The 14,434-nt window shown below is 41.9% G+C and overlaps 1 protein-coding gene across 11 annotated transcripts in view; it reads right to left on the minus strand.

Moving 5' to 3' along the window:
* The window catches only part of vit (vitrin), a 159,443-nt gene that overhangs the window by 130,266 nt on the left and 14,743 nt on the right, over positions 1 to 14,434 (minus strand). The window lies entirely within an intron of this gene.

Consider the following 14,434-nt stretch of genomic DNA (forward strand, 5'->3'; position numbering starts at 1 on the left):
TACCAGTATGTCCTCAGGTTGTCTACCAGTATGTCCTCAGGTTGTCTACCAGTATGTCCTCAGGTTGTCTACCAGTATGTATTCATGTTGTCTACCAGTATGTCCTCAGGTTGTCTACCAGTATGTCCTCAGGTTGTCTACCAGTATGTCCTCAGGTTGTCTACCAGTATGTCTTCATGTTGTCTACCAGTATGTCCTCAGGTTGTCTACCAGTATGTCTTCATGTTGTCTACCAGTATGTATGTATTCAGGTTGTCTACCAGTATGTCTTCATGTTGTCTACCAGTATGTCCTCAGGTTGTCTACCAGTATGTCCTCAGGTTGTCTACCAGTATGTATGTATTCAGGTTGTCTACCAGTATGTCTTCATGTTGTCTACCAGTATGTCCTCAGGTTGTCTACCAGTATGTCCTCAGGTTGTCTACCAGTATGTATTCAGGTTGTCTACCAGTATGTATTCAGGTTGTCTACCAGTATGTCCTCAGGTTGTCTACCAGTATGTCCTCAGGTTGTCTACCAGTATGTATTCAGGTTGTCTACCAGTATGTCTTCATGTTGTCTACCAGTATGTATTCAGGTTGTCTACCAGTATGTCCTCAGGTTGTCTACCAGTATGTATTCAGGTTGTCTACCAGTATGTATTCAGGTTGTCTACCAGTATGTCTTCATGTTGTCTACCAGTATGTCTGTATTCAGGTTGTCTACCAGTATGTCCTCAGGTTGTCTACCAGTATGTCCTCAGGTTGTCTACCAGTATGTCCTCAGGTTGTCTACCAGTATGTCTCAGGTTGTCTACCAGTATGTCCTCAGGTTGTCTACCAGTATGTCTCAGGTTGTCTACCAGTATGTCCTCAGGTTGTCTACCAGTATGTCCTCAGGTTGTCTACCAGTATGTCCTCAGGTTGTCTACCAGTATGTATTCAGGTTGTCTACCAGTATGTCCTCAGGTTTTCTACCAGTATGTATTCAGGTTGTCTACCAGTATGTATTCAGGTTGTCTACCAGTATGTATGTCCTCAGGTTGTCTACCAGTATGTCCTCAGGTTTTCTAGCAGTATGTCCTCAGGTTTTCTAGCAGTATGTCCTCAGGTTGTCTACCAGTATGTATGTCCTCAGGTTGTCTACCAGTATGTCCTCAGGTTTTCTAGCAGTATGTCTTCAGGTTGTCTACCAGTATGTCTGTATTCAGGTATTCTAGCAGTATGTCCTCAGGTTGTCTACCAGTATGTCCTCAGGTTTTCTAGCAGTATGTCTTCAGGTTGTCTACCAGTATGTCTGTATTCAGGTTGTCTACCAGTATATCCTCAGGTTGTCTACCAGTATGTCTTCAGGTTGTCTACCAGTATGTCTGTATTCAGGTTGTCTACCAGTATGTCCTCAGGTTGTCTACCAGTATGTCTGTATTCAGGTTGTCTACCAGTATGTCTCAGGTTTTCTACCAGTATTTCTTCAGGTTGTCTACCAGTATGTCTGTCTTCAGGTTGTCTACCAGTATGTCCTCAGGTTGTCTACCAGTCTGTATTCAGGTTGTCTACCAGTATGTCCTCAGGTTGTCTACCAGTCTGTATTCAGGTTGTCTACCAGTATGTCCTCAGGTTTTCTAGCAGTATGTATTCAGGTTGTCTACCAGTATGTCCTCAGGTTGTCTACCAGTATGTCCTCAGGTTGTCTACCAGTATGTCTTCAGGTTGTCTACCAGTATGTCCTCAGGTTTTCTAGCAGTATGTATTCAGGTTGTCTACCAGTATGTCCTCAGGTTGTCTACCAGTATGTCCTCAGGTTGTCTACCAGTATGTCTTCAGGTTGTCTACCAGTATGTCCTCATGTTGTCTACCAGTATGTCTGTATTCAGGTTGTCTACCAGTATGTCCTCAGGTTGTCTACCAGTATGTCTGTCCTCAGGTTGTCTACCAGTCTGTCCTCAGGTTGTCTACCAGTATGTCCTCAGGTTGTCTACCAGTATGTATTCAGGTTGTCTACCAGTATGTCCTCAGGTTGTCTAGCAGTATGTCTGTATTCAGGTTGTCTACCAGTATGTCTCAGGTTGTCTACCAGTATTTCTTCAGGTTGTCTACCAGTATGTCTGTCTTCAGGTTGTCTACCAGTATGTCCTCAGGTTGTCTACCAGTCTGTATTCAGGTTGTCTACCAGTATGTCCTCAGGTTGTCTACCAGTCTGTATTCAGGTTGTCTACCAGTATGTCCTCCGGTTTTCTAGCAGTATGTCTTCAGGTTGTCTACCAGTATGTCTGTCTTCAGGTTGTCTACCAGTATGTCCTCAGGTTGTCTACCAGTATGTCCTCAGGTTGTCTACCAGTATGTATTCAGGTTGTCTACCAGTATGTCCTCAGGTTGTCTAGCAGTATGTCCTCAGGTTGTCTACCAGTCTGTCCTCAGGTTGTCTACCAGTCTGTCCTCAGGTTGTCTACCAGTCTGTCCTCAGGTTGTCTACCAGTCTGTATTCAGGTTGTCTACCAGTCTGTCCTCAGGTTGTCTACCAGTCTGTATTCATGTTGTATACCAGTCTGTCCTCAGGTTGTCTACCTGTTTTTCCCTCAGAGTTACCATGGTGTTTCCAAACAAATACCACCAACTGTGGTTGTTGTGTGGTAATTAAATGATTTGGTGAATTATTAGCAGATAGCATGTCATTATAATGTCACTATCAACATGTATTTTATGTCTGGGGGCAGTATTGAGTAGCTTGGATGAATAAGGTGCCCAGAGTAAACTGCCTGCTACTCATGCCCAGTTTCTAATATATGCATATTATTAGTATATTTGGATAGAAAACACTCGGAAGTTTCTAAAACGGTTTGAATGATGTCTGTGAGTATATCAGAACTCATATGGCAGGCAAAAACCTGAGAAAAAATCCAACCAGGAAGTGGGAAATCTGAGGTTTGTAGGTTTTCAAATCATAGCCTATAGAAGATACAGTGGAATATTGGTCATATTACACTTCCTAACGCTTCCACTAGACGTCAACAGTCTTTAGAACCTTGTTTGATGCTTCTACTGTGAAGGAAGGGGGAATGAGGGCTCTTTGAGACATGGGTCTGGCAGAGTGCCATGAGCTGACCAGGCGCATTCACGTGAGAGAGTTAGCTTGCGTTCCATTGCATTTGAATGCAAAGGAATTCTCCGGTTGGAACATTATTGAAGATTTATGTTAAAAACATCCTAAAGATTGATTCTATACTTCGTTTGACATGTTTCTACGAACTGTAACATGACTTTTCGTCTAAACTTTTGCCTGGACCTGCCCGCGTGTCGTAAGTTTGGATTGTGTACTGAACACGCGAACAAAAATTTGGTATTTGGACATAAATGATGGAATTTATGGAACAAATCAAACATTTATTGTGGAACTGGGATTCCTGGGAGTGCATTCTGATGAAGATCATCAAAGGTAAGTGAATATTTATAATGCTATTCTGACATCTGTTGACTCCACAACATGGCGGATATCTTTATGGTTGTTTTGGGCTCTGAGCGCTGTACTCAGATTATTGCATGGTGTGCTTTTTCCGTAAAGTTTTAAAAAAATCTGACACAGCTTTTGCATTAAGGATCTTTTATCAATGTTTATTATGAGTATTTCTGTAAATTGATGTGGCTCTGTGCAAAATCACCGATGTTTTGGAGGCAAAACATTACTGAACGTAACGCGCAAATGTAAACTGAGATTTTTGGATATAAATATGAACTTTATCGAACAAAACATACATGTATTGTGTAACATGAAGTCCTATGAGTGTCATCTGATGAAGATCATCAAAGGTTAGTGATTAATTTTATCTCTATTTATGCTTTTTGTGACTCCTCTCTTTGGCTGGAAAAATGGCTGTGTTTTTCTGTGACTAGGTGCTGTCCTAACATAATGATATGTTGTGCTTTCGTCGTAAAGCCTTTTTGAAATCGGACACTGACGTGGGATTAACAACAAGTTTATCTTAAAAATGGTGTAAAATACATGTATGTCTGAGGATTTTTAATTATGAGATTTCTGTTGTTTTGAATTTGGCGCCCTGCACTTTCACTGGCTGTTGCCATATCGATCCAGGAAAGCATACATCATAGAGGGGAGCAGTTGCTTTGGAGAGGAAGTCAGAGTACAGTCAGTATATCTTGGTGCAAAGCTAACAATCACTTTAACTGTATTGACCACTGTAAACCCTTGGTCGTTAAATATGTGAAAACTGTTCTTCAGTCTCTCTTCAGATTATAGATGCCTGTAATCCACAATGCAAGTGGTATTATAATGTCTGCGTGTTCTGCAATGTTTGCATTTGAGAGACTGGTTGGCATGTGTTTTTAGTGTTGACCGGCAGACAGATATCCATGCTGCATACACACACACACACACACACACACACACACACACACACACACACACACACACACACACACACACACACACACACACACACACACACACACACACACACACACACACACACACACACACACACACACACACACACACACACACACACACACACACACCAGCCAGGAGGTAGGGAGGGAGGGAAAGAAGGAGGGAGGTGGCTGAGGAAGGACATGCTAGGACAGATACAGAAACATCTCAGACTGGGAGAGGGGTGGGGTGAGTAAGAAAGTGTGTGAGAGAGGGAGATAGTTAGAGAGTTAGAGAGAGAGAGGGTAAGTGGAGTGAGTGAGTGAGAGTGAGGCAGAAAGAGAGAAGTTGAGGGAAGGAGAGAGGGAGGGAGCAAACAGAGAAAAAGAGAGTGAGAGAGAGAGAGAAAGAGAGAGACCTGCATCAGGATAATTAAATAGGTGAGTCAGCATGTCTGTCTTTTGGATAAAGGAAACTACAGCACTTATTTGCCAGACACCTATCAACACATTTACCAGTGGAGGCTCCTCAGAGGAGGAAGGGGAGGACTATCCTCATCAGTGAATTTCATACAAAATAAAAATAGTTTAACATTGAAAAAGTTATCCTTTTTGATAAAATTATACTAAATATATTCACGTCACCAAATAATTGATTAAAACACACAGTTTTTCAAAGAAGGTCTACAGTAGCCTCAACAGCCCTCTGTAGGGTAACACCATGGTGTAGCCGGAGGACAGCTAGCTTCTGTCCTCCTCTGGGTACATTGACTTCAATACAAAACCTAGGAGGCTCATGGTTCTCACCCCCTTCCATACACTTAGACAGTAATTATGACAACTTCCAGAGGACATCCTCCAGCCAATCAGAGCTCTTGCAGCAAGAACTGATATGTTGTCCACCCAATCAAAGGATCAGAGAATGAATCTAGTACTGAAAGCATAAGCTACAGCTAGCTAGCACTGCAGTGCATAAAATGTGGTGATTAGTTCAACATCAAAATGTTATTTGTCACATGCGCGGAATCCATTAAATTACAGCTTTAAAATCAATCGAGGAGAGAGTGTGGCTGTTACACGTCCAGCTGGCGGTCCTAGTCAGGCAGAATGACAGACCAGGTAGCAGCAGTGAAATGCTTTAGAAGCCCTTAACCCACAATGCAGTTCAAAGAAATAGAGTTTAAGAAAATATTAACTAAATAAACTAAAGTAAAATATAAAAAAGTAACACAATAAAATTACATTACAACGACAAGGCTACAATATATACAGGGGGTACCGGTACTGAGTGAATGTGAGGGGGTACAGGTTAGTCGAGGTCATATGTACATATAGGTAGGGGTAAAGTGACTACGCATAGATAATAAACAGCAAGTAGCTGTATAATGGGGGGGGGGGGGGGCATGTAAATAGTCCGGGTGGCCATTTGATTAATTGTTCAGCAGTCTTATAGCTTGGAGGTAGAAGCTGTTAAGGAGCCTTTTGGTCTTAGACTTGGTGCTGTGGTACCGCTTGCCATGTGGTAGCAGAGAGAACAGTCTATGCCATCCTCTGACACCGCCTAGTATATAGGTCCTGGATGGCAGGAAGCTTGGCCCCGGTGACGTATTGGGCCGTACGCACTACCCTCTGTAGCGCCTTGCGGTCAGATGCCGAGCAGTTGCCATACCAGGCGGTGATGCAACCGGTCAGGATACTCTCGATGGTGCAGCTGTAGAACTTTTTGAGGATCTGAGGATCCATGGCAAAACCTTTTCAGTTTCCTGAGGGGGAAAAGGTCTTGTTGTGCCCTCTCACGACTGTCTTGGTGTTTTTGGACCATAATAGTTTGTTGGTGATGTGGACACCAAGGAACTTGACACTCTCGACACGCTCGAACTACAGCCCCGTCCTCTTCCTGTAGTCCATGATCATCACCTTTGTCTCACTCACATTGAGGGAGAGGTTGTTGTCCTGGCACTGCACTGCCAGGACTCTGACCTCCGTAGAAGCTGTCTCATCGTTGTCAGTGATCAGTGACACTGTTGTGTCGTCAGAAAACTTAATGATGGTGTTGGAGTCGTGCTTGGCTACGCAGTCGTGGGTGAACAGGGAGTACAGGAGGGGACTAAGTACACACCTCTGAGGGGCCCCCGTGTTGAGGATCAGCGTGGCAGATGTGTGTTACCTACCCTTACCACCTGGGGGAGGCCTGTCAGGAAGGCCAGGATCCAGTTGCAGAGGGAGGTGTTTAGTCCCAAGGTCCTTGGCGTAGTGATGAGCTTGGTGGACACTATGGTGTTGAACGCTGAGCTGTAATCAATGAATAGCATTCTCACATAGGTGTTCCTTCTGTCCAGGTGGGAAAGGGCAGTGTGGAGTGCGACTGAGATTGTGTCATCTGTAGATCTGTTGGGGCGGTATGCGAAATGGAGTGGGTCTAAGATTTCTGGGATGGTGGTGTTGATGTGAGCCATCACCAGCCTTTCAAAGCACTTCATGGCTACCGACATGCTATGGGCAATACTCAGGTTACCTTCGCATTCTTGGGCACAGGGACTATGGTGGTCTGCATGAAACGTGGATATTACAGACTCGGTCAGGGAGAGATTGAAAATGTCAGTGAAGACACTTGCCAGATGGTCTGCACATGCTCTGAATACACACCCTGGCAATCCGTCTGGCCCTGCGGCCTTGTGAATGTTGGCCTGTTTATAGCTCTTGCTCACATCGGCTACGGCGAGCATGATCACACAGTCGTCCGAAACAGCTGGTGCTCTCATGCATGCTTCAGTCTTGCTTGCCTCGACGTGAGCATAACAGGCATTTAGCTCATCTCGTAGGCTCACGTCACTGGGCAGCTCGCGGTTTCTCTTTGTAGTCCGCAATAGTTTGCAAGCCGGTTCAGTAGAATTCAATCTTAGACCTGTATTGACACTTTGCCTGTTTGATTGTTCGCATAGCGGGATTCTTTACAAGTGTCCGGATTCGTGTCCCGCTCCTAAAAGCGGCATCTCTAGCCTTTAGCTCGGTGCGGATGTTGCCTGTAATCCATGGCTTCTGTTCGGATTATGTACGTATGGTCACTGTGGGGACGACATCGTCGATGAAGCCGATGACTGAGGTGGTGTACTCCTCAGTGCCATTGGATGAATCACGGAACATATTCCAGTCTGTGCTAGCAAAACAGTCCTGTAGCGTAGCATCTGCGTCATCAGACCACTTCCGTATTGAGTGAATCACTGGTACTTCCTGCTTTAGTTTTCGCTTGTAAGCAGGAATCAGGAGGATAAAATTATAGTCAAATTTGCCAAATGGAGGGCGAAGGAGAGCTTTGTATGCGTCTCTGTGTGTAGAGTAAAGGTGGTCTAAAGAGTTTTTTGTCCTCTGGTTGCACATGTGACATGTTGGTTGAAATTAGGTCAAACTGATTTAAGTTTTCCTGCATTAAAGTCCCCGGCCACTAGGAGCACCGCTTCTGGATGAACATGTTGTTGTTTGCTTATGGGTTTATACAGCTCGTTGAGAGCGGCCTTAGTACCAGCATCGGTTTGTGGTGGTAAATAGACGGCTACGAATAATATAGATGAGAACTCTCTTGGTAGATAGTGTGGTCTACAGCTTATCATGAGGTACTCTACCTCAGACGAGCAATATTTCGTCACTTATTTAATATTAGACATCGCGCATCAGCTGTTATTGACAAATAGACACACATCCCCGCCCCTCATCTTACCAGATGTAGCTGCTCTGTCCTGGCGATGCACGGAAAACCCAGCCACCTCATTCAGCCACAACTCGGTGAAACATAAGATATTACAGATTTGAATGTAGGATAGTCTCGACCGTAGATTATCCAGTTTGTTTTCCAGTGATTGGCCAATAGAACTGATGGTAAAGGTGATTTACTCAGTCGCCTACGAATCCTCACAAGGCACCCCGACCTTCTCTGCCCTTTCTTCAAGAAAATGACAGGGATTTGGATCTGGTCTTGGAGAAGCAGTATATGGTTTTTATTAATGGTTTTATTAATTTATTGCCAATGGGGCCTGCTTGTGTAACTGCTAAACTGCTTGCTGACTGTACACTGTACTGCATGATTGTAGCGGGGTTTTACTAACGCGTTAGTTCTAGTAGCTGTGTTGACTACGAAGTTACTAACGTCGTCTGTGTGTAGCGGTTATGTTATGAAGGTTCGGTAAGTGAAGGGAAAAGGTGAGAGGAGAAGAGCACATAGATGCAAGAAGGAATTATACAATGAGCATGATGCTCATGTTGTTTGTATGTGGCTGCTATGAAAGTGAACTGTGTTTGTGTGTGATCAGGGGTGTATTCATTCCGATTCTGTTGAAAAAATGTTTTCCTAAATGGAAGAACACTAAAGTAAACGGGGATAAACATACCTGAATTTGTCCAATAGAAACTCTCGTTTACAACTGTTGGACTAATGATTACACCCTAGATCAGCTAGATGCAGGCAAGAGTGTTCAAGGCGGTATTGAATTAGTCACTGTCTGTCACCTTGATTACTCTTATTTCTCTCAACCTACGTTGTTATCTTTTATGCATAGGCTAGGTTGTAGCAACCTCATGATGGGTACAGGGGAAAATTAGAGTATCATGTAGTAGCCTAAACCTATCGATGTTACATTGAGCTGGGTGAATATGAATGACAGTAACCTAAACCTATCCCTGTTACATTGAACTGGGTGAATATGAATGACAGTAACCTAAACCTATCACTGTTACATTGAACTGGGTGAATATGAATGACAGTAACCTAAACCTATCCCTGTTACATTGAACTGGGTGAATATGAATGACAGTAACCTAAACCTATCCCTGTTACATTGAACTGGGTGAATATGAATGACAGTAACCTAAACCTATCACTGTTACATTGAACTGGGTGAATATGAATGACAGTAACCTAAACCTATCACTGTTACATTGAACTGGGTGAATGGAATATGAATGACAGTAACCTAAACCTATCACTGTTACATTGAACTGGGTGAATATGAATGACAGTAACCTAAACCTATCACTGTTACATTGAACTGGGTGAATATGAATGACAGTAACCTAAACCTATCACTGTTACATTGAACTGGGTGAATGTGAATGACAGTAACCTAAACCTATCACTGTTACATTGAACTGGGTGAATATGAATGACAGTAACCTAAACCTATCACTGTTACATTGAACTGGGTGAATATGAATGACAGTAACCTAAACCTATCACTGTTACATTGAACTGGGTGAATGTGAATGACAGTAACCTAAACCTATCACTGTTACATTGAACTGGGTGAATATGAATGACAGTCATCCAATATGCTGTAATAGAAATAAGGCCATACTCATAATTTTTTTTTATCATCCTCCCTCATCTTAAACGTCACCAACCGCCACTGACACCTATCTACCCCCAACACTCTTGTACAGTAGTACCTACGTATATCAGACAGAATACGTGTTATATTACCTGTAAAAATACAAGGTAATGTTTATATGTTTTAAACAGCCCTGTATTTACCACTTTCTTGCACGGATACCCATTTCTACATATCAGTGGGTAACTGGCAAATTGGGAGACGCTGGTGTGTGGTTAAACCATGGGGGCTGTTTGCCTTTCAAGTTAGCGAGGTGTTAAACAATGAAAGTGTTAATGAATTTACCTGCAAAAAAAGCAGAGAACCATTCGCAGAGACCTGATACCTGCATGTTGGTTACGGGGTCTGTGAAAATGCAGGAATCACGACTAGGTCTTTAGGTGGGTTTTATTTACCCTCTACCCCTTTCAGATATAACAAAAAAGCAGGCAAAAATAACCAGTCATGGCAACTCAGTGGTAATTCATCCTGTGTTTGAAAGGGATATAGATGTACATCCCAAAAGAACCCAATCTTATTCTTTACCTGGTACACTACTTTTCACCAGTGCCCAGCGCATATTTGAACGGAGTTTTTTCTGCCCAGAAACATGAGTGTGTTTGGGGCCAGAGATAGAGGATCTAGGCCCTCCTCAAACCCTCCACAAAGATAGAAGAGCTGTTTCACGTGCAGCTTGAGTGAGGGTCTCTGTTTCAGCTTCTAACAATACATCACTATCACACAGGGGCTTCCAGAGTCTGTGGCTATGCATGTTTGTATCTAAGGTGAGGATGGCGGGTCGTTGATAGATTATACATCATGGAAATGGACTACTGTAGTTATCCTGCAGAGGAAGAGGGAATATTGCATGGTTAACTCAGTGTCAGCCAACCAACAACCTAATCCTGGATTCAATCCAATTCACAGTGTTCTAACCCTTACATTCCTCTCTATCAGAGCAACATTCTCAGTGTTCTAACCCTTACATTCCTCTCTATCAGAACAACATTCTCAGTGTTCTAACCCTTACATTCCTCTCTATCAGAACAACATTCACATTGTTCTAACCCTTACATTCCTCTCTATCAGAGCAACATTCTCAGTGTTCTAACCCTTACATTCCTCTCTATCAGAGCAACATTCTCAGTGTTCTAACCCTTACATTCCTCTCTATCAGAACAACATTCTCAGTGTTCTAACCCTTACATTCCTCTCTATCAGAGCAACATTCTCAGTGTTCTAACCCTTACATTCCTCTCTATCAGAACAACATTCTCAGTGTTCTAACCCTTACATTCCTCTCTATCAGAACAACATTCTCAGTGTTCTAACCCTTACATTCCTCTCTATCAGAACAACATTCTCAGTGTTCTAACCTTTACATTCATCTCTATCAGGACAACATTCTCAGTGTTCTAACCCTTACATTCCTCTCTATCAGGACAACATTCTCAGTGTTCTAACCCTTACATTCCTCTCAATCAGAACAACATTCTCAGTGTTCTAACCCTTACATTCCTCTCTGTCAGGACAACATTCTCAGTGTTCTAACCCTTACATTCCTCTCTATCAGAACAACATTCTCAGTGTTCTAACCCTTACATTCCTCTCTATCAGGACATTATTCTCAGTGTTCTAACCCTAACATTCCTCTCTATCAGAACAACATTCTCAGTGTTCTAACCCTTACATTCCTGTCTATCAGGACAACATTCTCAGTGTTCTAACCCTTACATTCCTCTCTATCAGAACAACATTCTCAGTGTTCTAACCCTTACATTCCTCTCTATCAGAACAACATTCTCAGTGTTCTAACCCTTACATTCCTCTCTATCAGGACAACATTCACATTGTTCTAACCCGGATTACATACAACAAAACAACAATAACAGGATTAGCCAACAAGACACCTGTGAACTAGAACCGTGTATGTGTGTGTGTGTGTGTGTGTGTGTGTGTGTGTGTGTGTGTGTGTGTGTGTGTGTGTGTGTGTGTGTGTGTGTGTGTGTGTGTGTGTGTGTGTGTGTGTGTGTGTGTGTGTGTGTGTGTGTGTGTGTTAGTCTGCATGTTGATTTAAGTTCCTGTTGTGTTGTTATCAGATGTTGTAATTTAAGCCTTTCAATTATTCCTTCATTAGTATATAAAACACACAATACATAACAAGCACAACCAGCAGAAAAAAATAATCAGCTATTCAACTATTCAGCTATTTAACTATTCGGCTATTTAACTATTCAGCTATTTAACTATTCGGCTATTTAACTATTCAGCTATTTAACTATTCAACGATTCAGCTATTTAACTATTCGGCTATTTAACTATTCAGCTATTTAACTATTCGGCTATTTAACTATTCAACTATTCAGCTATTTAACTCGTCAGCTATTCAACTATTCAGCTATTTAACTATTCAACGATTCAGCTATTTAACTATTCGGCTATTTAACTATTCAGCTATTTAACTATTCGGCTATTTAACTATTCAGCTATTTACCTATTCAACTATTCAGCTATTTAACTCGTCAGCTATTCAACTATTCAGCTATTTAACTATTCAACGATTCAGCTATTTAACTATTCGGCTATTTAACTATTCAACTATTTAACTATTCAGCTATTTAACTATTCAACTATTTAACTATTCAACTATTTAACTATTCAACTATTTAACTATTCAACTGTTTAACTATTCAGCTATTTAACTATTCAGCTATTTAACTATTCAACTATTTAACTATTCAACTATTTTACTATTCAGCTATTTAACTATTCAGCGATTTAACTATTCAACTATTTTATTATTCAGCTATTTAACTATTCAGCTATTTAACTGTTCAACTATTCAGCTATTTAACTATTCAACTATTCAGCTATTTAACTATTCAACTATTCAGCTATTTAACTATTCAACTATATTACTATTCAGCAATTTAACTATTCGGCTATTTAACTATTCAACTATTCAGCTATTCAATTATTCAGGTATTTAACTATTCAACTATTTAACTATTCAGCTATTTAACTATTTAATTATTTAACTATTCAACTATTTAACTATTCAACTATTCAGCTGTTCAACTATTCAGCTGTTCAACTATTCAGCTATAAGTCAAGTCAACTCCTAGTTGGTACTGATACAGTAAGTAGGACAAGTCAACTCCTAGTTGGTACTGATACAGTAAGTAGGACAAGTCAACTCCTAGTTGGTACTGATACAGTAAGTAGGACAAGTCAGCTCCTAGTTGGTACTGATTCAGTATGTAGGACAGGTCAACTCCTAGTTGGTACTGATACAGTAAGTAGGACAAGTCAACTCCTAGTTGGTACTGATTCAGTAAGTAGGACAAGTCAGCTCCTAGTTGGTACTGATACAGTAAGTAGGACAGGTCAACTCCTAGTTGGTACTGGTTCAGTAAGTAGGACAAGTCAGCTCCTAGTTGGTACTGATTCAGTAAGTAGGACAAGTCAACTCCTAGTTGGTACTGATTCAGTAAGTAGGACAGGTCAGCTCCTAGTTGGTACTGATTCAGTAAGTAGGACAGGTCAACTCCTAGTTGGTACTGATACAGTAAGTAGGACAAGTCACTCCTAGTTGGTACTGATACAGTACGTAGGACAAGTCAATTCCTAGTTGGTACTGATTCAGTATGTAGGACAAGTCAGCTCCTAGTTGGTACTGATTCAGTAAGTAGGACAAGTCAGCTCCTAGTTGGTACTGATTCAGTAAGTAGGACAAGTCAGCTCCTAGTTGCTACTGATTCAGTAAGTAGGACAAGTCAGCTCCTAGTTGGTACTGATTCAGTAAGTAGGACAAGTCAGCTCCTAGTTGGTACTGATTCAGTAAGTAGGACAGGTCAGCTCCTAGTTGGTACTGATTCAGTAAGTAGGACAAGTCAGCTCCTAGTTGGTACTGATACAGTAAGTAGGACAGGTCAGCTCCTAGTTGGTACTGATTCAGTAAGTAGGACAAGGTTTTGGGTGTCTGACTGTGTGCGGAAGGTGTCTACTGGTAAGATAAGATACAATAGAGGATATGTAGTGGCTGTCTTGGCCTGTCCTACAGCCAAGCACATGGTGTGACAGGCAGCTGCATCAGTAGGACACACACACACACACACACACACACACACACACACACACACACACACACACACACACACACACACACACACACACACACACACACACACACACACACACACACACACACACACACACACACACACACACACACACACACACACACACATACTCCTGTTCCACTTGAGTGTACCTGTGAGACCTACATGCAGCTGTAAAGGTAGGTAGTGACTGCAATACAAAACACAGGAAAGGAACCACAGACTGCTCAGATGTAAGTGTTATATTTTCAAAACTCTAAGTACAAAACTCAAAACCGATAACACTTGTAATGACCCGTATCTTCTGTTCAGAACCAGTGATTGTGCGTTCACCCCTGAAGGCATTCAAGCAAAATCTAAGTTTTCTGTGAAATAGCATGAGAACATTTACTTTAGTCACCAATAGATCAGATAACGATAGCCATTTAGTCAGTTTAACTACTATTTATTCCAATAGCAATTAAATATCAGATACACATTGAAGTGCTGGTTAGGAAAAATTGTAGATAGCAGAGGTGTGGACTCCAGCCACATGACTTGGACTCGAGTTTGACTCGAGTCTAACTCGAATCTGACTCGAGTCTGACTCGCGTCACGA

This window comes from Salvelinus alpinus, chromosome 3, assembly GCF_045679555.1.
Source record: "Salvelinus alpinus chromosome 3, SLU_Salpinus.1, whole genome shotgun sequence".
NCBI classification, from domain to species: Eukaryota; Metazoa; Chordata; class Actinopteri; order Salmoniformes; family Salmonidae; genus Salvelinus; species Salvelinus alpinus.